Here is a 25,264-nt window from a genome sequence, read left to right as displayed (position 1 = left end):
TTCATTTGGCTGCATCTTCCTTATGTATTTTCGGTTTGTTTATAAAAGAAAAAAATGTAAATATTGAAATGATTCAGTTCTTACACTAGCATGTTGACTCACTGGTCATTAAAAGAGGAGCTTACATTTAGATGAACAAGAGTTAAGTCAATGTTTAGATATGGTCTAAAACCGATTCTTGGTGCTCAATGTCTTTTCTGCCTCTCTCTACCATGCTTGCAGAAATAGAGTGGAACTGCACAGGCCATTTGCATTTTTCTTTGGTTCATAATTTGGGGCATGGCCAAAAATGAGATTTAATAAATATAAATGTCAAGTCTTGTACTTCTTTAAAAAATTAACTTTATAAGTAGAAGCTGTAGGAGACAAGGCTAAATGGTCATTCTTGTGAAAAAGGCTTAGTAATTGTAGTTGATGACAAAATCAATGAATTACTGGAGGTGTTCAAGCACAGGCTAGATGATCATTTGAAGTTAGTGGGCTTGAGTTCAAATCCTGGATCTTCTATTTATTGACTGGGGTCAGTCATTTAACCTCCTTTGGTCTCAGTTTTCTTATCTGTAAAATGAGAAGGTTGGAATAGATCAGAACTATCGGTTTCCCAAATGATCAGAGAAGGGAGAGGAGGGAACCAGATTAAAATGTAATTGGAAAATATTGGAAAATAACAAAATAAATAAAAATACAATACTATATATATATTTATACAAACAAAATAAAAATGAAGTCAATATACAACCCTCAGGGATACTTATATATGAAGTCGTGGCACCATTTTCATTGGAATTTGACACCAGTGGACTAGATGAACTCTAAAGTCCCTTCTAGCTCTGAATTCTATGATCCTTTGAATCTTAACTCACATTCTACTAACCTATCTGTATTAGGGACCTTATGAGGACCTTCCTTTCTCAGTCTATTGGAGAGTAGAAAGGAGACTTTTTAGGAATCATGACATAGGATTCAGGAGGAGGCCAAGAAAATGTTCTTTTTCACTCTTACCTCTTGGTTTAAACTGCTGCGAACAAACCTGTTGGCATGTCATGTTTCTATGTTTTCCCAAGAGGGAGGACCTTGACTTTGTCTTAGTTTGGCCATCTTATGGGCCATGAGCTATGGAAGTCAGTTTCCCTCTATAGTTCTTAGAACCATTTGATGGAGTGTCTATCTGGGTAGTTCAGTGAGGGTGTTAATAGTAGTGACATGTGAGCTCTATCTTAGGCTAGTTATAGGAGTGGAAAACCTGAGGCCTCCAGACCACATGTGGCCCTTTAGGTCCCCAAGGGCAGCCCTTTGACTGAATCCAAACTTCATTTTGTTCTGTGAAGTTCAGATTCAGTCAAAGGGCTGCACTTGAGGACCTAGAGGGTCACATGTGACCTTGAGGTCACAGGTTCCCCACCCCTTTGCATCATTCTGAAAAGTAATGCTGTCCATTCCTAGCAATGAGTTAGGAAAGAAGAAAGAAGAATGGGAAAACTGAAGTTTCTAATTTCTTCCTGAGACAAATCTCAGTGTGGCATCAGTATTTGGTTGAAGTGAATTCCAATCACATCAGATACACCACTTCAGTTGGCAAGAAAAACCCATTTATGAAGCACCTACTATGTACAAGATAGTGGGGATACAAAAGATAGATCAGGCTCTGCCCTCTCCTAGAGCTTACAATCCAAGGTAGAGGTGGGGGTGCCAAAGGACAAGTACAAAACAATCATAATGAAGGAGTGGAATGAGTGCAAAGGAGAGGTATAGGAAAGATATATCCCGAAGTCTAACTACGAATTGGGGAGAGGCTAGCTATTTTGGATTATGGGTATAATGATTACATCATGCTAGTGTGGTTAATTGAGAGTCGATCATAGTATTGTTCTATAAGCAATGATGAAGGGTTTGGTATCAAAGAAACTGGGGAAGATGAAAAGTGAAGTGAGAAGAACCAGGAGAACAATATAATAATCGCAATGGTGTAAAGACTGTAGGACTCTGATCAACCCAATGACCAACCACAATTCTGGAAAACTCATGATGAAACATGCTACTCCCATCCAGATAGAGAAGGGGTAGACTCAGTACAGATTGAGACAAATTTGTATATATGCACATACATATATATATACAATACACATCTACATCTACACACATATACATGACCAATGTGGGAATTTGTTTTGCTTGACTATGTATGTTTGGGGCAGTTAGGTGGCACAGTGGATAGAGTGCCACGCCTAGAGTCAGGAGGAACTGAGTTGAAATCCTGCTTCAGACACTTATTAGCTATGTGACTCTAACAAGTCACTTAATGCTGTTTGCCTTAGTTTCCTCATCTGTAAAATGGACCAGAGAAGCAAATGGCAAACCACTCCAGTATCTCTGCCAAGAAACCCCCCCCCCCAAAAAAAGAGGTCATGAAGAGTCAGACACACCTAAAACAACTAAACAACATTCATTTCTAACAGCAGAAAAAAATTGCAGTTTCCTAATAGGCTGGAAGCTGTGCTTCCAACTAGATTCCTTCGTAGTGAGCAGTGTGTCTAAATGGGAAAGGTAGAAGCATTAACAGCCTCCCATTGGGGCTTGTTAGGGTCTCACTGGCTGAGTCTTAAGAGCACCCCAGAGAGAACAGGGGCAGATTCTAATGTTACAGAAGTGCTTAAGAAGAAACTATGGTTTTTTGTTTGTTTGTTTTTAGTGAGTTTTCTTTCTGACCTTAGAAGCATAGAATCCAGGAAATGTTCTTGGACAGAAACAAGAAGTAGGACCAAACTATGACCAAGTTGGTACAAGATAGATGAGCCACAGAGACTGGTTGCTCTAGGGGGTTCCATGGTTCTGAAAATGCCAACTGGATTCTTTCCAGACATTGGGCTAGGGACAGAATCTGAAGGAGAAACAAAACAAAAAGCCGTTATTTTTTAAGTCCCAACCAAATAAAAGTAAATGTTTTTTGTTTTTTGGGGGGAGTACTCAGGAGGAGGTGAAGAAGGCATTGCCCCAAACAGACCTCAACTTTTAGGCAAGCCAGTTGTTCTGAGTGTAAATGTCTACCTTACGCATTTTGCAAATTTATGATTTCACATGAGCCATGCTCAAGGCTGATATGTACAATGTGTACAAAAGAGGTACTGAGTATTTTGGATCAGAGTATCTTGAAAGGGAAAGCAATACTAAAAAAAAAAGTATTTTGGCAGAGGATTTGGCAAGATCCCCTCATTCCCTTTGCTGACTCTCCAGGGACAGCATAGTCACGGTACCTTTTCCATCCTAGCCTCTGTCTATGCATTCCCAACTCAGCATATCCTGACTTAGGGAGAAGGCTGCTATTTTGGGTTACGTATACAATTATATTATGCTAGTGTGGTTAATAAAAAGTTGATTATGTTTAAAATGTGGTTTCCCTGAAATTGCGTTGTAAGCAATGATGAAGGGGATGGTGTCAGAGAAATTTAGAGTGAGGTTATAAGCCTAATATTAACATATTGTGTGTGGCACACTGCTAGGCACAGTTATTGCTCAGTAAACTCTTTTGGGGGGCAGCTAGGTGGCACAATGGATAGAGCACTGGGCTTGGAATCAGGAAAACCTTAGTTTAAATCCAGCCTCAGACATCTTACTATCTACTTGACCCTGGGCAAGTCACTTAACCCTGTTTGTCTCAGTTTCCTCATCTGTAAAATGAACCGGAGAAGGAAATGGCAAACCACTCCAGTATCTTTGCCAAGAAGACTCCAAATGGGGTCACGAAGAGTCAGATACAGCTGAACGACAACAAAAACCCCTTTTGACTGATGAAACTGTCACTCCCAGGGTGATCCAAGAAAAAGAAATAGGTGTCTTCTGCTCCTTCACCACATACATGTGCCCAGCATAGCACTGAGCATATTACAAGTGGTAAGAAACCTTTGTTGTATTGAATTGGAACTGGAAGAGAATTAAATGTCCAGTCTTATTTTAAAGGGGGATTGTGGAGACAAACTCAGTTTTCAGTACAGAAATGGACGGTTTAACATATGCTCCAGGACTGGATGGCCCAGGGAAAGCATGTGTGACTCACCAAATTCCATGGTTGTACCTCACTTGAATTCAGCAGACACCTATGAAGCATCGATGTTTACTAGGCACTAAAGTTACAGAGACAAAAGCAATACAACTCCTGTTTAGGAGTTTACGTGTTACCAGAGTTCTTATCTTCATCCCAGTTGGTTCATTTATTGCCAGTCTTCTACATGGACAATAATAAGAATGGTGACTTGCATTTGCATAACACTTTATATTTTTGAAAATACTTTCCCATCTGTGATCTCATCTTAACCACCTATGAAGCTGATACGGCGGATATTAAAGAGAAGTTAAGTGACTTCTCTAAGTATCTGCCTCAGATACTTACTGGTGGTGTGATTCCTAGGTAAGCAACTTAAACTCTCTGTGCCTCAATTTCTTCATCTATAAAATGGGGATTCTCGTAGTATGTATTCTACAAGGTTGTTGTGAGGAACAAAGGAGTTAACATATGCACATCACTTTGCAAGGTTAAAAGTATTATATAAATGCTGTTATTATTATTATTAAGATTGCTGCTGCTACTACTACTACTACTACTACTATTCTATACTGTTACTGCTACTACCACTATTACTACTACTTCTATTGTGTGTGTGTGTGTGCGTGTATGTGTGTGTGTGTGTTGTGTGTTCAGTCGTGTCTGACTCTTCATGACCCCATTTGGGATTTTCTTGGCAAAGATACTGGAGTATTTTGCTATGTCCTTCTTCAGCTCATTTGACAGATGAGGAAACTGAGGCAAACAGAAATGACTTGCACTTGCCCAGAGTCACACAGCTAGTAAGTGTCTGAGGTCAGATTTGAACTCAGGAAGCTGTCTTCCTGACTCCAGGCCTAGAATGCTATACGCTGCACCACCTAGCTGCTGCCAAACATTGACTCTTTTGGATAATCCCTATCGTGGCACTCCTTGTTCTGTGTTTGTAAGCTAGGTTTCTCCCTCCTGATGGTGAGCTCCTTGAGGGTAGGGGTCTTGCTCTATCCATCTTTGTATCCCTTGGAGAACCTAATTAGTGAGGAGCATAAGACAGATGTTCAATGAATGCTTCTAACTGATGGATTATTCAGAATTGTAGAAAAAGCAGATTTAGCTTTGAGTTAAGGAAAACACTTCCCAACAATTACAGCTGTCCAAAAGTGAAACGGAGTTCCCCAATAGGCAGTGGATGGAAGACTTCTTGTCAGTAATGTTGTAGAAGGCATTCCCATTTAGATCTGGTTTGGACCAGTTATAGGTTCCCAAAGTAAATGATAATACCCCATGGGGGGGCACTGGAACAATTCAGGGAGGTAATAATAGCCTCAGGTATAATTTGGGGGCATTGAATAAAAATAAGGGGACAGTGGAAGCATAATGGAAGAAGAGAAGAAAATTTTGGAAAATTGTTCCTGCATGTTTCATCTGTTGTGTAACAGAATTAAAGTCATAGTGATTACATTATTTTCCAAATAAACACACAAAATAAAGGTTATAACTGATCAGCAGTCAAGTCTGCCAACAGGTCTTAATAAGCAGGTATTGGCAGGTGAGCTTGTCATACATTGTTGGAAAGTCCAGTGTGCATTGGCAGGAATATGTCTTGTTTACAATACAATACTGTATGGTAACATGACAAAATACTGTATCATCAAAATTTCAATACAGGAAAACCCCCCACAAATTTACAATAAATTATTAAATTTAATATGCGTCATTTAAAAAAATTTATATTTTTTGAAATGATGTAAATAAAAAAAACTGTTAAAGGGTTTTTAAAAAGTAGATTTTGAGGGGGGCACTGAGTAATTTTTTTTAAAGGGAGCAGTAGGCCAAATAAGTTTGGGAACCTCTGGACTAGATAATGGCAGAGGTCCCTTCCTACTCTGAGATTCTGTGATTTTGTCTCTGTTGTCTGTGCTGGTGCACAGATTGGTCCACTTAGTTCAGGGCATAGAGCCAACTGGAGTGTAAGAGCTGAGTTCCTTCATTACACGTGTGAGCTGGTCAGAGACTGTCAAGCCAGCTGCTCTAATCTGCTTCTCTATACCTTAGCCATCCACTCCATAAGTTCCATTTCCTAGGTGACTCTTAAAATCTGCTTATGCAGAAGACTTTGAACTCTTTTTTTCCTGGCTGCTTGTAGGTTTTTTTGTCTTTGATCTTGAAGCTCTGGATTTGAGATATGACATTTCTTAGTGTTTTCATCGTGGGGATATTTCTCAGGAGGTGACCAGTGGATTCTTTACTTTTCCATTTTGCCCTATGGTTCTATTACATCTGAGCAGTTTTAATTAATGCCTCCTTGATGTACCATATCCAGCTTTTTTGTTTTTAGGCAGCCTAATGATTCTTAAATTATTTCTCTTTAATGTTTCTTCCAGGTTAGTTGTTCTTAATAACTTAACCCTTGCATTTTCTCCTATTTTTTCCAATCTTTTGATTTTATTTTAATATTTCTTTTCATCTCATGAACCATTGAGTTCTGTGGGCTCCATTTTAATTTTCTTTTCTTTTTTTTTTTTGAGGCAATTGAGGTTAAGTAACTTGCCCAGGGTCACACAGCTAGTAAATGTCTGAGGCCTGATTTGAACTCACATTCTCCTGACTCCAGGGCCAGTGCTCTATCCATTGCACCACCTGGTTGCCCCCTCCATTTTAATTTTCAGAGAATTCATTTGACTGGTAAGGTTTTCTACCTCCTATTCTAATCTATTTATTCTCCTTCTAGTTTTATCCTCTAAAACTCTGATTTCATTTTAATCTCTTGTTTCATTTCTTCTAAATACTTGTAGTTCTTGTGGTCACACCACATTTTTCACTTTGAGACCCTGCTTGAAGTAATGGTGGAGTTACTGGCTTCTTTTGGATATACCTTTTGGGCCTCTTTGAATCCATAAAATTTCTTTATAGTGTTTGGTGTCTTCAGTTCACTCATACCTCCAACCTAAGTCCCTTTTGTGAAACTTTTTGTTGGGCAGGTATTGCCCTCTCCTGCACTCTTGAATGGGGATGGTCAGGCCCTGATTAGTTCTGATCTCACTCACTTAGCCTTCCACCTTTTTGTGCTGTGTGCTGACAGGTTTCCCATTGATCATTTGGGGTTAGAAAGCTACAGCCTTTAGGGGCCTTGGGAATAGTTTGTGTCAGAGTACTGCAGATTTCATCCCCCACATGGTAAGCCTGAGCACTGCTAGGCTTCTTTTATCCGTGTTCTCAAAGTGTGATGATGTTTGGAACATCCTGATTCAAATCCTAAACCAAACACTTTTTTTTTTTTTTTTTTGGTTAAGGCAGTCAGGGTTAAGTGACTCACCCAGAGTCACACAGCTAGTAAGTGTCAAGTGTCTGAGGCCCTATTTGAACTCAGATCCTCCTGACTCCAGGGCTGGTGCTCTATCCATTGTGCCACCTATCTGCTCCTGAACCATAGGTTTTGGGGGCCTCTGGAGCATCTCCGGTCCAAGTACTGATAGATTTCTGGTTTCTTTACCTCTATTTGCTCTGGTTTCTCTTGGGACCCTTTTCCTAGGACTTACAGGATTTTGTGCAGTCTTGAATTAGATGAAAGAATACGGTACTGTATCTCCTTGGATTTCCTGATCTTTTTTTGACCTGGTGCCCTTTTTAGATCTTTGTTGAAATATATGTGGAAGAGCTGAGCTGTTTTGTCATCTATCTTGACACTATCTTAAGTAAAAGTCTCCTAGTGCTTATTCTGCCTACCCTACCCTGCAGCCAAGAGTAGCCTGGAGTGAAGGAATTAATGTTTCTTTTTACAGAGGGTCCTGGCTTCCTTTGTGAGGACTGGGGTGGGATGTGAGGGTAACAATCAGACCAGGTGAGGCAGGACTCTAATATTTCTGTGTACACAGTAAACATCTAATAAATGTTTGTTGAATGAATGAACTGTTCCTGCTCAAGAAAGGGCAACGTGTCTTTTGTGACACCCTCCACACTGTGCTGGCCAAAGTCATGAGAAAGCAAGGCTAACCAACCACTTTTGCAAGCATGCCAAATGCATTCCAAAAGCATGTTGGGAAAAGTTTTACAAAAAAAACCAAACAAACCTGATAGATGAAAATTATGAAGGGAAAAATTCCCAGGACTCCAGCTCTACTTTCATTCCAGCTTTCCTAGGAGGCTCCTCAGGGGGAACTCCTGAGTTAACATTGTCATCAGAACAACTTTTTCACAAAATGCTGTTTAGCCTGTGCTCTGTTTCATGGTTAGGACAGAGAGATGAGATTCAGCACTCCTGGGTTTTGCTCATCACTTCACCCATTCTGTGGCTGGGAATCACTGCATGTGCCTCTGTTTCTTCATTTAGAAAATGGAGACTATTTTTCTTTCCACCAGCCTTGCCTATATTAAAGGCATTCCTCTCCCCACCCCCACCCCCGTTCTCCCCTTCCCCTACTTACCTCCTATTCCAAGTAGAATGTAAGCTTTTTGAAGGCAGGGGCTTTTTCATCTATGTCTTTGTATCCCCTGTACCTTGGCCATAGCAGGCAAAATCAAAAGGATTTTTGAGTGATAGGAACAGAGACCAGTAAGGCTAGAAGGGATCTTTTGGACCAGCATCCTTGTTCTTCAGATGAGGGAGCCCAGGCCCGGGAAACTGAAGTGATCTGACCAAGGTCACACAAGCAGTAAGAATCAAAGAATGTCATTCAAACCCAGGCGCTCCAACTCCAAATTTAACATTCTTTCCATTCCACCAGACTGATGTCATGGGATGCTAGGTGCTTGTTAAGTAATGTGTCTGGAGTGTATGCAGCTTCTGAATTGAAGATACAATTACTATCTTTAGTTAAGTCCCTGTGTAAATTAGGGAGATAAAACAATTAGGAAGGCAGTATTGTAAAATGGAAAGAGTGATGCATTTGGAATCAGAGTCCCTGGGATCAAAACCAGGCTCTGCCACTTAACCCCTGTGTAACCTTGGACACATTTCTTCCCATCTTTGGGAATCAGTTTCCTCATTTGGAAAATGAGGGGGTTGAACTAGGTGATTACTAAGGTCCCTTCCAGCTCTGACTCTGATCCTAATTAGAGGAGGTTCTGGGCATAGTTCCTCTAGCTTGCTTGTAATCTCAGCTCAAATCCCATCTTCTGCAGGAGACTGGCCTTTGCTGATTTTGTCCTCCGTCCACCTAACTGTTAAAGCCTCCGTCTCTGACATTGCCTGAGTGAGAACTTAAAAAGACCTTAGCTTAAAAAGGCCAAGGTCTCCCAATGCATCCTGGGCCATTTCCAGTTGTCCTGATTCATATCTGGCCACTGGACCCAGATGGCTTCGGAGGAGAAAGGAGGCTGGTGACTTTGCACAGCCCTCCCTCACTCAAATCCAATTCACTTGCAAGTCATGGCATGCCTCCCTGATGTCCTCTTTGAGAAGGAAGGACAAACTGCAACCTGTAGCTTCACCCATAAAAGGTTAGGATCCTGAGGGCAGGGGCTGTTTTTGCCATTGTCTGTATCCCCAGTGCTCAGCACGGTGCCTGGTACATAGTAAACATTTCATGAATCCTTTTTTGATTATTTTTAGTCTCTCAAGCGCCCTATAACGCAGCATGTTTAACCAGATATAGTTAAAACTTTTTTTTTTTTTTTTTTTAAGAAATGTAATGTTTGAACTTGCAAAGAACAGAAAGGAAAACAAGCTTTGGGGTAACCAAAGCAATGGTTTCCTAGTTCTGCCATGCCTGGGAATCCGGGCCAGCAGAAGCATATGCTTTGGCTTGCAGTATATGTAGCCCACCCCTCCTGCCAGCCTTCACCTTCCACCCCTTTCCTCCCAGCAAGTGCAATTTGGTTTCTTACAGTCTTAAGTCTTGGAAGTTCTGGAACAGTGAGCTCTGGAAGCCAGCACTTCCTGCCATCTGAAAAGCGTGGGATTCCAGCTTCCAAATGGCACACTGCATCGTGAGAGATCAGCTTCTGAAATGGAGGGGCTGGGGGTGGGGGTGGGAGTGGGGGGAAGGGGAGGGATAGGAGGCTCCCGAAAAGGTGCTGAGCCAGGCTCCCAAATGAGTGTTTTCAGAGCTAGGAGTCCTCTTTTCTGTTTTTCTTTCCTATTCTCTCTCCCCCCCCCCCTTTCCTTCTCTCTCTCTGTACCCCATTTACCTCCAACTCCCTTTCCTCCTATCTCTCTCTCCCCATCTCTCCCTGCCTTTTCCCTTCTCTCTCCCTCCCCTCTCCCTTTCCCTTTCCCTCCCCTCCTCCTCCAGGGGGAAATACCAACACCTGGCAGGTTCACCCAAACTCTTCAGGCATAATAATCCCTTTCCATTTGCTTTTAGCAGTTCTTCTCCTTTCTAGCAGTTCCTCTACCCCTCTTCTCCAGGCAATCCTGATGCCAAGAACATTTTTCTGCTTTTTTTTTTCCTGCTATGCAGTTGTCTTTCCTCTTTCTCAGACCCCACACTCATCATTCCCCTGCTCACACTGACTTGTCTTTCACTGGTTTACTCCACTGTTAATATGTCGGTCTGCATCGGAGGCAGTCAGGTCCACTAGATATGGACCTGGGTTCACTGGTAACATTGCAGGATAAAAATCCCTGCCTCTGGGGCAGCTGGCCACCTTTTGCTAAACTTCGTTTCCACTTTTTATATTCCATATGCAGCAGATAATGTTCGTATCTCTGTCCATCTCCTTCCTTGGCACCAGTCTGTTCATTTTAAGTCAATTCAGTTGAACAAACATTTATTAAATACCTATTATATTCCAGACATTGTGCTAAGCCCTCGGGATACAAAGACAAAAATGAAACAATCGCTGCCCTCAAGGAGCTTACATTTGACTGAGGGAAATGTGCCTACAGAGATGTAAATACTAAATATATACAGTGATTTCAAGAGGGAGAAAATATTCATAACTGGGGGGAAGCAATCAGGAAAGGCCTCTTGTGGAAGGTGGTTAATGAGCAGTGCTTTGATAGGAAGCTAAAGATACTGTGAGTTGGTGAGGGAAAAGTGCATTGTTGACATAGGCACTGAGGTGTTGCTTGTCCTTCGTTTTTGAAGAAGACCAATGACATCATGGGGTGAACATTGGGTAAAGAGAACAGCCAATTTTACTGCAAGGGAAAGTATGGGAAGAGGAATAATAAGCCTAGAAAGGTTTGGGAGCCAGATTGCAAAAGGCTTTAAATGCCAAGCTAAGGATTTAGGATTTTTATTCAAGAGGCAATAGGAAGCCAGGGAAGATTTTTGAATAGGGCAATAGCAGTCACATCTATGTTGGTCAAATCTCAGAAAATTACTCTGAGTTGTGTCTCCGCTCTCAGACAACACATCTAGTGCTGGACATGAAATCAGGAAGACCAGGTAGAATCCCACTTTTCGAATTTACTAGCTGTATGAGCCTGGATAAGTCACTTAAGGGGCAGCCAGCGGGCACAGTGGATTTAGAGTACCGGGCCTGGAGTCAGGAAGACTCATCTTCATGAGTTCAAATTTGACCTCAGACACTAGCTGCGTGACCCTGGTGAAGTCACTCAAGCTTTTTGTTGCAGTGACATTGCTCAATTGTGTCATCTGTTACGTGAGAAGGCTTAGAAGGCTTTTGAGATCTCTTCCCGTTCTAAATCTATGATTCTACGATTTCTCCTCCTCCAAGCCCTGTTCCAGAACCGTCCTCTATTAGCTGTGCTTTCAGAACTCCAAGTGCCCTGGATGAACTCACGAGCTTTTCGCCTTCCTACTTCCTTTATTTTCCCCTTTCTACTCAAAAGCAAACTTTTGGGTGAAATTTATTTTACCATCCTGTTTAAGGCACCACAATGATTTCTAAAAGCATATGATTTTTCTTCCTTCTTTACTTCTGTAGCAGTTCCACTTTGAAAAATACAGCATTGACCCTGTGGCCCATCTTCCTGATGAAACATGAATTCACTATTTCATATGCTCATCACGTCAAACTCTGAACCATTAACACTGGCCAAAATTATATATTGTTATTATTCCAGGTCCATATACTTAGACTCAGAGATTTGGAGCTAGAAGGGCTTATAGAGATTTCCTAGTCCTTGTACTTCTTCAGTTGTTACAGTCATGTCCATTCTTCATGACCCTGTTTGGAGTTTTCTTGGCAAAGATACTGGAGTGGTTTGCCATCTCCTTCTCTAGCTCATTTTGCAGATGAAGACCTGAGGCAAATACGGGTAAGTGACCTGCTTAGGGTCACATAGCTAGTAAGTGTCTGAGGCCAGATTTGAACTTAGGAAGATGAGTCTTCCTGACTCCAGGCCTGGTACTCTATCCACTGCACCATCTAGCTGACCTTTCCTAGTCCAAACATTTTCATTTTACACATGAGGAAACTTAGACCCTGAGAGAGAAAGTGCCTCTCCAAGGTCACACAGATGATGTCAGAGGCAAGATGGCGCCTTAGTCCTTCTCTAACCAACTGCAACTCTTTTTGCTTTCCTCTCATATTGGACATTAAGACCAGTGTACAGAATAAAGTGTCGGTTGTATGGTTTGTTTTTTCCTATGCTCCCTCAAAAAGTTTTTGGACTTAAAAAAAAGACTATTCCTTTATTGTCACAAAAGTAATCATGACATTCCCATCATACTTCTAAAACCCTCTAAAAAGACACTCTCGCCTAGGGCCTCAGCCCCTTTAAGGCTGTTTTGCCTTGGTCATATCAATTACATTGGAGGAAGGGAAAAATAAAATGATCTGTTCTGAACCTCAGAAATTGCCTTTCCCTCTTACATGAATGTGGATGCTGACTTCTGGGAAGCTGGTTTTATAATAGAGATTCATCCAGGCTAAATCACAGTAGCAGAAGCTTATGCAACTGCTGAAAATCTATGAGTTAAAAATGGACTAGTCTTGCAGAGTGAGGAAGGTAATAATATCACTGATGTGAAAATAGAAAGTAAGAAGTTAGTATAACAGCAATTCAGCCTCTTACCTTTTCTTTGTGCACTAGACAAATTAGGTGCCACTCTCCGGATTAATCCAAAGTACAAGCTCTTCTTGCAGAAATCAAGCTCTGCTTTTGTAAATTTAACCCTATGCCCCAACTAATCTGGGGGTGAAATCCTTTGGCAGAGACATTTCTCTATTGTGTCACGAAATGTATTTTGTGTGTTTTGAAATCTGTATGTTCAATGTGCTCATAAAAGAACAGATTTTGGATTTTATAAGTGGGTTTTGTTAATTTGCTATTTTTAAAACACTTGTGAGACCTTTGCAGTTTCCATGGTGATATAATTTCCATAAACATGATTTTTGTGTGGGTTTTTTGCCAGTTGGATGCTGTAGTTGATATGCAGGGGGGGGGGGGGGGGGAGTAGGTGGTGAATTTGGCAGTCACCCTATTGCTTGCTCCCCTTAAATCCTGTAGATCCAAATCCAAGAATTGGAGTGATTGCAAAGATTCAGATTTCTAAAGAATGCAAATTACACAGGAGATCTCTGGAATCTTGGATTTGGGGAAGGCTCAGGGTATGGATCGAGGTAACCCAGTCTTCTCACTTGGTGTCAGCCTGACATAGGTAGTGTGGTTTTTGCACATGAGTTTCAGGGATACAATCAGTGGGAGGGTAGACCTGGTTTGCTATCGGATGGTACTTCCAGGCTAGAACCAACACTCCTCTGACAACTTTCCACCTTTGGCAACTTTAAAAGCTTTGCTGGATAGAACCTTGGAGGACTGAGCCCTGAAGGGGTGACTAATAGTCAGCAGAGCAACTATGGGGACTCTTTCTTTTCGCTGGGCAAGTTATATATTCAGCACCATGCTGAACAGCACCTCACTGAACTAGGTGCTTAGGCACTGATGAGGGGTTTGAATCACTCAGAATTATGAATCATAAAGAATTATGAATTACTAGAAAACCATTCTGTCGATTGTTATTATTTATATAGTGTTGGAAATGCAGACAGGGCCATCAGGGAGGAGGAATGTGCCAGACTCCCAGTCTACAAGTTTAACCTCCATTTCTTAGCTGTCAAATTTGCCATCTTTAGGATGGAGGGGGTTTTTTGTGCATGCATTTGTGTGTGTGTGTGTGTGTGTGTGTGTGTGTGTACGGAGATACACGCACACTCACAATGCAGGCATATCTGAGAATTTTCAAACGTTAAAAACACAATTGGTCCCCATGCTGGCTATGTGCTTCTCTGTGTCTCACCACACAGATACACAGGGAAAAGTTTGCACATGTATCATTGACAGATGCTGCTGTTGCTGCTGACTTGTGTTTTTGTTGAGGGTGTCGTTCAAAACACACACACACACACACACACACATACTTACATACACATGATGAGGAGGAAAGAGAAAAAGAAGTTATTTTGCCACTCTTGAGTGTTGTATAACTGGAGGCAGGGCCAGCCTTCTCCAGAACATGACCCAGGGCCTGTAGCCTGCCTCATACTCAGGAAGTGAGTGCTCAGTAATCACTTGCTGCCCCTGGAAATATTCCCAACTGGTTTCAAGGAGGCTGTCCGAACTTCAGCCAAGGGAGACTTCTTGAGAAGCTCAGGCCTGATGAAAATTTACAGCAATACTTTGGGACATCCACAGGAGAGTAGGAAGGGGAAGGAAAACTGCTTTTAAAATTTAACAATTGTCAATAAAATAAAAAAAAAAATAAATGTTCAAAACATTGAGCAATCTTCAACCAAAACCCTAGCCTTTAATAAGGTAGAACTAGAACCCAAGTGATTAATAAACAATCAAACAAAAAAGATGTTTTTGTTTTTCTCAATTTCAAAGTATGTTTTAAAGTTTTTCCTCCCTTGGTTTTATTTTCCTTTTTTCTTTCTTAGGCAAACACCTCATAAAGCCTTTCTTGATAACATTCACCAATCAGTGATATTTCTGTCCTTCAGACACTTGTAGAACTTATTATTTTAAAATGTAAACTTCTTGAGGTCAGAGAGTATTACAAAAATTTTTTTTATCCCCAGCACTTAGCATAGTAGGTACTTAATAAATGCTTTTAAATTATTTTATTTAAAAATTTTAAACTATTTCTTTATATCTTTTTTTCTTCCTTAGAAGAAATAAGTATAGTTGTGGTCAGTGTGTGTAACTGTAGTTCTGTTGATTTCACTCTGGACACTTTTAAGATGGCTGCCTGAATGAAGGCAGAAGGCAGAATCACCATATCCATACTCCAGGAAAAACCTAAAGACAGTACCAGATGGAATTGTGGTCAAGAATTCCAATTAGCAACTATAGTAGGTGACATCTTCCACGAAAAGTCAGCCAGAAGCCTGGGGCAATAGATCAGAGCGCCCACCAAAAAAGCCAGAGATTATGGTAGCCTCTTAGTATAGCAGAGGCTGGCCAGAGATAGTTGTAGTAGCTTGCAAAGCTCTGTATCCAGAAGCAGTAAAAGCAGAGGACTCCTCCAAGAAAGCCAGAAGGTGGTTAGAAACCCATAGCATGACCCTTGGAAGTAATAGGATGAAGAGCTACCAGTATGGTGGGCCCTTACTCATGGGAAAGGCCAGACTGGAACACTCTAGGTTCTTGGATTCCAAAGTCTCTAGCATTCTCTCCTAGCCCTGAAAGCCCAGAAGATCTAGTGTTTTGAAACTCAAAGATCCATGGAAAGCTAACCCCAGGGAAGTAGAGGTTAGCACAGCAATACAGATAACTCAGAACAAGATCAAGAAGGGTCGAGTATGCTATTCAAAAGTATAGCAGAAGACAGAGCCAGGCTCTAGTACAAAGACCCAATTCAGGAACTAAGGTTAGAGAGATGAATAAGCAAGAGCAATAAGGATCACTGTAGATTTTTATTGTAACTCTAAAGATGCCCCAAAATCCACTCTAAAAGGCAAGAGTAAGTCCCCAATAACTGTAAGGAGAGACCCAAATTTAAAAAAAAAAAAAAGGATCTTCCATAAAGGGTACATGATTACCTAGAAGAAATGAAAGCAAGAAATGAAAAAAATGAAATAAAAGCTTTGGAGGAAAGAATTGGAAGGAGGATAGCTTAGAACAGAAAGTGGTAAACCTTACCCAAGTAATGGACCCTTTGAAATTTAGAATAGACCCAACAGAAATCAATGATTCCAATAAACAATGAGACATTTTAGAACAAAATCAAAAGATTGAAAAAAAAAATAGAAGAAAATATAAGGTAGCTGTTTTGTAAAAACAAAACAAAACAAAACAAAAAAAAACTGACCTGGAAAACATATTAAGAAGAGATCATTGTAGTCATTGAACTCCTTAAAAATCATGATTTTTTTTAAAAGCCTCTATGCTCCATTTCAAGAAATCATAAACGAAAACTGTTTAGATCTATTAGAACCAGAGGACAAAGTAAAACTCTGGAGAATCTACTTATCATCTCCTTTAAGAAATTCCCCCCACCCCCAAATCCCAATAATGTCATAGTCAAAATCAAGGGCTTCCATGTCTGAGAAAAAAATATTGCAAACAGAAAAAAAGAGGTCAAGTATCAAGGAGCCATAATCACGATCACACAAAACCTGACAGTGTCTATTATAATTGAGAGAATATCTTGGAATACCATATTCTGAAAGGCAAACAATATAGGCTTTATCCAAGAATGACTTTACAAAGCTGAGTAAAATTCTGTAGAGAAAGATATAGACCTTTAATGGAGCAGAGGATTTTCTATGGTTTCCAGTGAAAAGACCAGAACTGAGTAGGAACTTTCAATGTAAACACAATAGTCAAGAGAAACTTTGGCAAATTTATTTAAGCATCTGGAAGGGATTTTCAGAAACTGTAGTGCTTACATCCTCAAAGGAGCAGAAATAAGTGTCTCTTTAAATCTTTAATGTCTTCAAAGGCTATTGAAGTAAACAAGAAAAACAGAGGAAGGAAGATGGAGTAGATTGGTTCTGTTGTAAGGATTTTAAGAGGGGAAAGAAAAGGGAGGGTAGAAGGAATATACTGGTATAGAAAGGAAGGAGGAGGAGATGGAACTTACTATTTTTCATAATGATGGTATGTGAGAAGAGTATATAAACATGGAAGAAGGGGTAGGAAGAGTAGACATCTGGTGAATCTCACTCTTACTGAATCAGGCAAAGGAGGGTTGAACACATACATGCTTACACACACACAAGCACACACACACAGAGTTAGGTATAGAAATACACCAAATTCAACAGAAAAATAGGTGGGTATGGGATGAGGTCAATTAAGAGGAAGGATAATCCTGGGAGGAGAATAATCATAAGAAAAACAGACTTCCTGATCATGAAGAGGGGATAAAAGGAAAAAAGAAAAGAAAAGAAACTGGAAACTAAGGGAGTGCTTATCAATTGCTGAATGGTTGAACAAATTGTGGTATGTGGATGTAATGAATTATTATTATGCCACAAGAAACATCAAAAGAGATGTGTTCAGAGACTCCTGGAAAGTATGAACTGATATAGAGTGAATAGAGCAGAATCAGAAGAATAATTTATACAATAAGCCATATTATGGAAACAAGTAAAAACAAAACAAAAACCAATTTTGAAAGACTTAAGAACTCTGATCGAAGTAGTGACTAAATATATCTTTAGAGATGATAAAGCATGTTACCTACCTCCTGACAGAAAGCTGATAGACTCAAGGTGTAGAGAGAGAGACTTGGTCTCCTTCTGGAGACGTGGTCAAGGCATGGGTTTATTTTGCTTTACTATGCTTATTTGTAATGAGGATTTTTTTCCTTTTTTTTTTTAAAGTGTGTCTGTGTGTGTGTGTGTGTGTGTGTGTAAGTATATCAATGGTGATGCCAAAAATCACAGAACAAGGATGTTCAGAAGGAAGCAGAGGAAAGCAGGATAGCTTTGAAAGTGACATGTTGTAGTGGATGTCTGATCTCTACTACTGAGGTGGCTAATGCCAGCGGATGACTTGAGCCTGGGAATTGTGAACTGCAGTAGATCTAAGGACAGTCTGGTGTCTGTACCAAGTCTGGCACCAATAGGGTAAGCCTCCAGAAGCAGTGGGCCACCAGGCTGCCCAAGGAAGGTAGAATTGGCCTAGAATGGAAACAGAATCAGTCAAAGCTTCTGTGCAGATGAGTAGTGGATAGCTTCTGTACTTCTTTCGTACTTTCTAATCTTGATGAGATAGGGAGACTTGGGAGGGAGGATAGCTTCTGTACTTCTTTTGTACTTTCTAATCTTGATGAGATAGGGAGACTTGGGAGGGAGAAAGAAAGAAAGAAAAAAAGAAAGTAAGAAAGGAAGAAAGGAAGGAAGGAAGAAAAAAGAAAGAATGGAAGGAATGAAGAAAGAAATAGAAAGAAAAAGGAAGGAAAGAAAGAAGGTAGAGGGAGGGACAAAAGAAGAAATAGAGGAAGGAGGAAAGGAGAGATAGAGAAAGAAAAAGAGGGAGAAGAAGAAAAGAAGAAAACAATATATTGGATTTATTATGTGCTATTAAAAAGAACAAGATTCCTAGTTTCATAAACAGTTCTGTGTGCATTCTGCTTTGTTTATAGAGAGTTCATTAAGTTTAGAATTTTTAATAACTGAAAAAAAGACTTCACTCTGCATCACCTCTATATTTCCTTGTATGCTTTATATTTGCATTATTTTATGGCACTATAATATAATATTGACATTAATATGCCATCATTTACTTAGCTGGGGTAAGACATTTTATTATATCAACAGTGACATCTTTATTTGAACTATACTTGCCATCTTTCAGACTCAAAAGACTTTCCCCTAAGAAAGCCCTGGGAAGGGAGCTATTGGGCAGGGATTGTTGTACTCATTATCTGGTGAGGGAAACTGAGAGACAAATGAAATATAATGTGAATTAGCATCAGACCTGCTCTGAGACCTCTCAAGGAGGCACATGGGTTTTTAGCATCAGTAGTAGATTATGTGGGAAGGATGGGAAGGGAAAGAAGGAGGCGATCAGTGCAGTAGAAAAATAGCTGATTTTCAAAGTCAGAGGACTTGAGTTCAGATCCCACTTCTGAAGCTTACTAGCTATGTGACCTTGGGCGAGTGACTTAACTCCTTGGACCCCAATTTCCTCATTTGTAAAATGAAAAAGTTGTGCTAGATGGCCTCTGTGATCTTTCAGCTCTAGATCTAAGATCTTATAAGCTATTTCAAAATGGTGGTTCTGCCTTGTATTCGTTGTCTAATTTTTGTAAAATGAGGTTAGACTAGATGAACTCTGAAGGATTTTCCAGCTTTTTTTTTTTTAGTTATTAAATTTAGCTTTTTAATGTTGCAGGAATAAAAATCTGTTATGCAATAGATCTACCTACCCCTTCTTTTTTTAAAAATATTTTATTTAAAGTTTTGAGTTCCAAATTCTATCCCTTCCTCCCTCTCACCCCACCCCCCTCCCTGAGACAGTAAGCAATCAGACATTGGTTATACATGTGCAATTATGTATAACATTTCCATTTACATAACATTAATCCTTTGGTACAAGAAGACTCAAACAAAAGAAAAAAATGAAAGAAAGTGAAAAATAGCATGCTTCAGTCTATATTCAAATAATATCAGTTCTTTCTCTGGAGGCGGATAGTATGCTTCATCATGGGTCCTTTGGGATTGTCTTAGATCACTGTATTGCTAAGAATAGCTAAGTCATTCACAGTTTTTCATCAAACAATATTGCTGTTACTGTGTACAACTTTCTCCTGGTTCTGTTCACTTCACTATGCATCAGTTCATGTAAGTCTTTCCAGGTTTTTCTGAAATCATCCTGCTTGTCATTTCTTATAGCACAGTAATATTCCATTACAATCATATACCACAGCTTGTTTAGCCATTCCCTAATTGATGAGCATCCCTTTGATTTCCAATTCTTATCCACCACAAAAAGAGCTGCTATAAATATTTTTGTACAAATAGGTCCTTTCCCCTTTTTTTGGATGTCTTTGGGGTATAGACCTTGCAGTGGTATTGTTGGATCAAAGGGTATGCACAGTTTTATAGCCCTTTGGGCATAGTTCCAAAATGCTCTCCAGAATGGTTGGATCAGTTCACAACTCCACCAACAGTGTGTTAGTGTCCCAGTTTTCCCACATCCCCTCCAACATCTAACATTTTCCTCTTTTTTTGTCATATCAGTCAATCTGATAGGTGTGAGATGGTACCTCACAGTTGCTTTAATTTGCATTTCTCTAATCAATAGTGATTTAGAGCATTTTTTCACATGATTATAGATAACTTTGATTTCTTTGTCTGAAAACTACCTGTTCATATCCTTTGACCATTTATCAATTGGGGAATGACTTGTATTTTAATAAATTTGACTCATTTCTCTCTATATTTGAGAAATGAAGCTTTTGTGAGAGATACTAGTTGCAAAATTCCCCCTTCCTCAGTTTTCTGTTTTCTTTATAATTTTGGTTGCATTGGTTTTGTTTGTGCAAAACTTTTAAATTTTATATAATCAAAATTATCTATTTTACATTTTGTGATACTCTATATCTTCTTTGGTCCTAAATTATTTCTTTATCCATAGATCTTACAGATAAACTATTCCATGCTCTCTTAATTTGCTTATGGTATCATCCTTTATGTGTAAATCATGTACCTATTTTGACCTTATCTTGGTATATGGTGTGAGATGTTGGTCAATACCTAGTTTCTGCCACACTGTTTTTCAGTTTTCCCAGCAGTTTTTGTCAAATGAGGTTTTGTTCCAAAAGTTTGGATCTTTGGGTTTATCATATACTAGATTATTATGGTAATTTACTATAATGTAATTTGTACCTAATTTATTCCACTGATCCACTCTATTTCTTAGCCAGTACTAGATTGTTTTGATAATTACCACTTTGTAATACATTTTAAGATCTGGTATAGTTAGACCACCTTCTTTCACATTTTTTTTCACTGATTTCCTTAATATCCTTGAGCTTTTGTTCTTCCAGATGAATTTTGTTTTTTCTAGTTCTATAAATTTTTTTTGATAGTTTGATTGGTATGGCATTGAATAGATTAATTTAGGTAGAATTATCATTTTTATTACATTGCCTTGGCCTACCCATGAGCAATAATATTTTCCCAATTGTTTAGATCTGACTTTGTGTGAAAAGTGTATTATAGTTGTGTTCATATAGTTCCTGGGTTTGTCTTGGCAGGCAGACTCCCAACTATTTTATATTGTCTACAGTTATTTTAAATGGAATTTCTCTTTCTATCTCTTGCTGCTGAACTTTGTTGGTAATACATAGAAATGCTTATGATTTATGTGGTTTATTTTATATCCTGCAACTTTGTAAATTTAATAATTTCAAGTAATTTTTCAGTTGCTTCTCTAGGATTTTTTAGGTATAACATCATGTCATCCACAAAGAGTAATAGTGTTGTTTCCTTGTTGCCTAGTTTAATTCCTTTAATTTCTTTTTTTTTCTCTTATTGCTATAGCTAACATTTCTAGTATGATAGTAAATAATAGAGGTGATAATGGGCATCCTTGCCTCACCCCTGATTGTATTAGGAAGGCTTCTATCCCCATTACAGATAATGCTTGCTGGTGGTTTTAGATAAATAGTACTTATCATTTTAAGATAAGCTCCATTTATTCCTTTGCTTTCTAGTGTTTTTTAATGGGAATGGGTGCTGTATTTTGTCAAAGGTTTTTTCTGCATCTTTTGAGATAATCATGCAATTTCTGTTGGTTTTGCTATTTATATAGTTAATTATGCTGATAGTCTTCCTAACATTGAACCAGCCTGCATTCCTGGTATAAATCCTACCTGGTCATAGGGTATGATCTTTGTGATATATTGCTGTAAACTTTTAGCTAGTATTTTATTTAAATTTTTTGCATCAATATTCATTAGGGAAATTGGTCTATAATTTTCTTTTTCTGTTTTGGCTCTTCCTGGTTTGGGTATTTGTATCATAAAAGGAATTTGGTAGGACTGCTTCTTTGCCCATTTTTCCAACTAGTTTATATAGTATTGAGATTAATTGTTCTTTAAATTTTTGGTAGAATTTGCTTGTGAATCCATTTAGTCCTGGAGATTTTTTCTTAGGAAGCTCAATGATGGCTTATTCAAGTCCTTTTTTGGTTTATTAATAATTGGGTTATTTAAGTATTTTATTTCTTGGTAATTTATATTTTTGTAGATATTCATCTATTTCATTTAGATTGTCAAATTTATTGGCATATAACTAGGCAAAATAGCTCCTAGTAATTATCTTTATTTTCCTCTTCATTGGTGGTGAATTCCCCCCTTTTGTTTTTGATGCTGGTAATTTGGTTTTCTTCTTTAATTTTTTAAATCAAATTAATCTATGATTTATCTATTTTATTGTTTTTTTCATAAAACCAATTACTAGTTTTATTTATTAGTTCAATGGTTTTCTTACTTTCAGTTTTATTGATCTCTCCTTTGATTTTCAGGATTTCTGTTTCTAGTTGTTTTAGTTGTGTGCCCAATTCATTGATCTGCTTTTTCTCTATTTTATTGATGTAAGCAATTAGAGATATACATTTTCCCCTAAGTATCACTTTAGCTACATCCCATAAATTTTGGTGTGTTAATTCATTAATGTAATTTTCTTTAATGAAATTATCAATTGTTTCTATGATTTGTTCTTTGATCCACTTATTTTTTATGATTATATTATTTAATTTCCAGTTAATTTTTAATCTCTCTTTCCATTGTCCATTGCATGTAATTTTTATTGCATTATGATCTGAAAAGGATGCATTTACTATTTCTGATTTTCTGCATTTGGTCCTGAGGTTTTTAATATCCTAATACATGGTCAGTTTTTTGTGTAGATTCCATGTACTGCTGAGAAAAAGGTATATTCTTTTCTATTCCCATTCAGGTTTCTCCAGAGAACTATCATATCTAACCTTTCCAGAATTTTATTCTCCTCATTAACTTCTTTTTTTACTTGTTTTTTTAGTTACATTTAACTAGCTCTGAGAGGGTAACGTTGAGGCTTCCCACTGGTATAGTTTTGTTATCTATTTCCTCCTGTAACTCATTCAGTTTCTCCTTCAGAAATTTAGATGCTATACTATTTGCAGCATATATGTTTAATATTGATATGACTTCATTGTCTATGGTACCTTTCAGCAAGATATAGTTTCCTTCCTTATTTCTTTTAATTAGATCTATTTTTGCTTTTGCTTTGTCTGAGATCATGATTGCTACCCCTTCTTTCTTTGCTTCAGCTGAAGCATAATAAATTATGCTCCAGTCCCATACCTTTACTCTGTGTGTATCTTGCTTCAAGTGTGTTTCTTGTAAACATCATATTGTAGGATTCTGGTTTTTAATCCATTCTGCTATCTGCTTCCATTTCATTGGTGAATTTACCCCATTCACATTTATAGTTATAATAACTGTGTATTTCCTTCCACACTATTTTCCCCTTGTTTATGCCCCCTCTCTCATATCAACCACTTTTCCCTCCTCACAAGTGTTTTACTTCTGATCACTGCCTTCCTGAATCTACCTCCCTTTAACAATCCCTTCTCCCTTCTATTATCCCAGTCCCTTTTTACTTTTTTATAGGGTAAGTATCAATTTCTATATCCAACTGAGTGTGTATGTTATTCCCTCTTTGAGTCAATTTTGATGAAAGTAAGGTTTAAGCTTTGTCCAGTACTCCTAGCCATCTTCCCCTCTCTCATGCCTCTTTTATGTGGGATAATTTACCCCATTCAATCTTCCCCCTCCTTCTTTTTCTAGTGCAATTTTCTTTCTTATCCCTTTATTTTGTTGTTTGTTTTTTTTCTGGGGGTGGGGGGAGGATGTAAGTCACCTTATATCCACACCCTCTGTCCATATATACTCCTTCTAATTGCTCTTATAGTAATAAAGTTCTTAAGAGTTACAAATATTATCTTGCCATATAGAAATATAAACAGTTTAACCTTATTGAATTTCTTATGTTTTCTCTTTCATGCTGGTTTTTTTGTTTGTTTGTTTTTACCTTTCCATGTTTCCATCGAGTCTTGTATTTGGAGGTCAAATTTTTTATTTAGCTCTGATCTTTTAATTAGGAGTGCTTGAAAGACTTCTATTTCATTAAATGTCATTCCCCCCTTGAAAGATTATATTCAATTTTGCTGGGTAGGTGATTTTTGGTTGTATTCCTAACTGCTTTGCTTTCTGGTATGTCATACTCCAAGCTCTCTGGTTCTTTAATGTGGAAGCTGCCAGATCTTGTGTAATCCTGACTGTTGCTCCATGATATTTGAATTGTTTCTTTTTAGTTGCTTGCAGTACTTTCTCCTTGATCTGTGAGCTCTGAAATTTGGCTATGATGTTCCTAGGAGTTTTCATTTTGGGTTCTCTTGCAAGCAGTGATCAATAGATTCTTTTAATTTCTATTTTGCCTTCTGGTTCTAAATATATCAGAACAATTTTCTTTGATAATTTCTTGAAAGATGTTGTCCAGCTTTTTTTTTAATCATGACTTTCAGGTAATCCAATAATTCTTATGTTATCCTTCTTGGATCTATTTTCTAGATCAGTTGTTTTTCCAATGAAAAATTTCACATTTTCTTCTACTTTTTTACTTTTTTGATTTTGTTTTATTGTATTTTTATGTCTCATGGAGTCATTAGCTCCCACTTGCTCAATTCTAATTTTTAAGGAATTATTTCCTTCAGTAAGCTTTTGCACTTCCTTCTCCATTTCACAAATTTATTTTTTAGGGAATTATTTTCCTCAGTAAATTTTTGTATATCTTTTTCCATTCTACTGACTCTTTTTTCATGATTCTCTTGCTATTCTTATTTCTTTTCCCAATTTTTCTTCAACTTCTATAATTTGCTTTTTAAAATTATTTTTAACCTCTTTTAAGAATTCTTTTTGGGCCTAAAACCAAATTACATTTTTTTTGAGGCTTTACACGTAGCAATTTTGACACTATTGTCCTCTTCTAAGTTTATGCCTTGATCTTCCCTGTCACCATAGTAATTTTCTATAGTCAAGTTTGTTTGTTTGTTTTTTGTTTGTTTTGCTCATTTTTTTCTTGTCTTTTTGATGACTAAGTGTTTTTATGTGAGAGTTGGGCTCTGGTCCTGCACTGTCCAAGCTTTTTGTGCTGGGGCTCAGGGTCTTACTGCTAGCTTTCACTGGGCTTCAGGGCTTAGTTGTTTGCTTTCCCTGGAGGGTCAGCTACCCTTTTGGCTTATATTAGGGGATGGGGCCTCCCTGTTAGCCTCCCTTGGGTGTGGGGTTTAGCTGCTGGCTGGTCCCAGGGGTGAGGCCTTTCTGCTGGGTTGCTATTGAAACAGAGTCTTTCTGGTGGCTGGTCCTGGAG

At 38.5% G+C, this 25,264-nt stretch overlaps 1 protein-coding gene across 1 annotated transcript in view; it reads left to right on the top strand.

Moving 5' to 3' along the window:
* The window catches only part of LOC114049529 (protein stum homolog), a 99,984-nt gene that overhangs the window by 14,210 nt on the left and 60,510 nt on the right, over positions 1-25,264 (top strand). The gene's annotated exons all lie outside the window — the stretch shown is intronic.

This window comes from Vombatus ursinus, unplaced genomic scaffold (genome assembly GCF_900497805.2).
Source record: "Vombatus ursinus unplaced genomic scaffold, bare-nosed wombat genome assembly UNPS02014798.1, whole genome shotgun sequence".
In the NCBI taxonomy this organism is placed as follows: domain Eukaryota; kingdom Metazoa; phylum Chordata; class Mammalia; order Diprotodontia; family Vombatidae; genus Vombatus; species Vombatus ursinus.
This window is presented reverse-complemented; position numbering and strand designations above follow the sequence as displayed.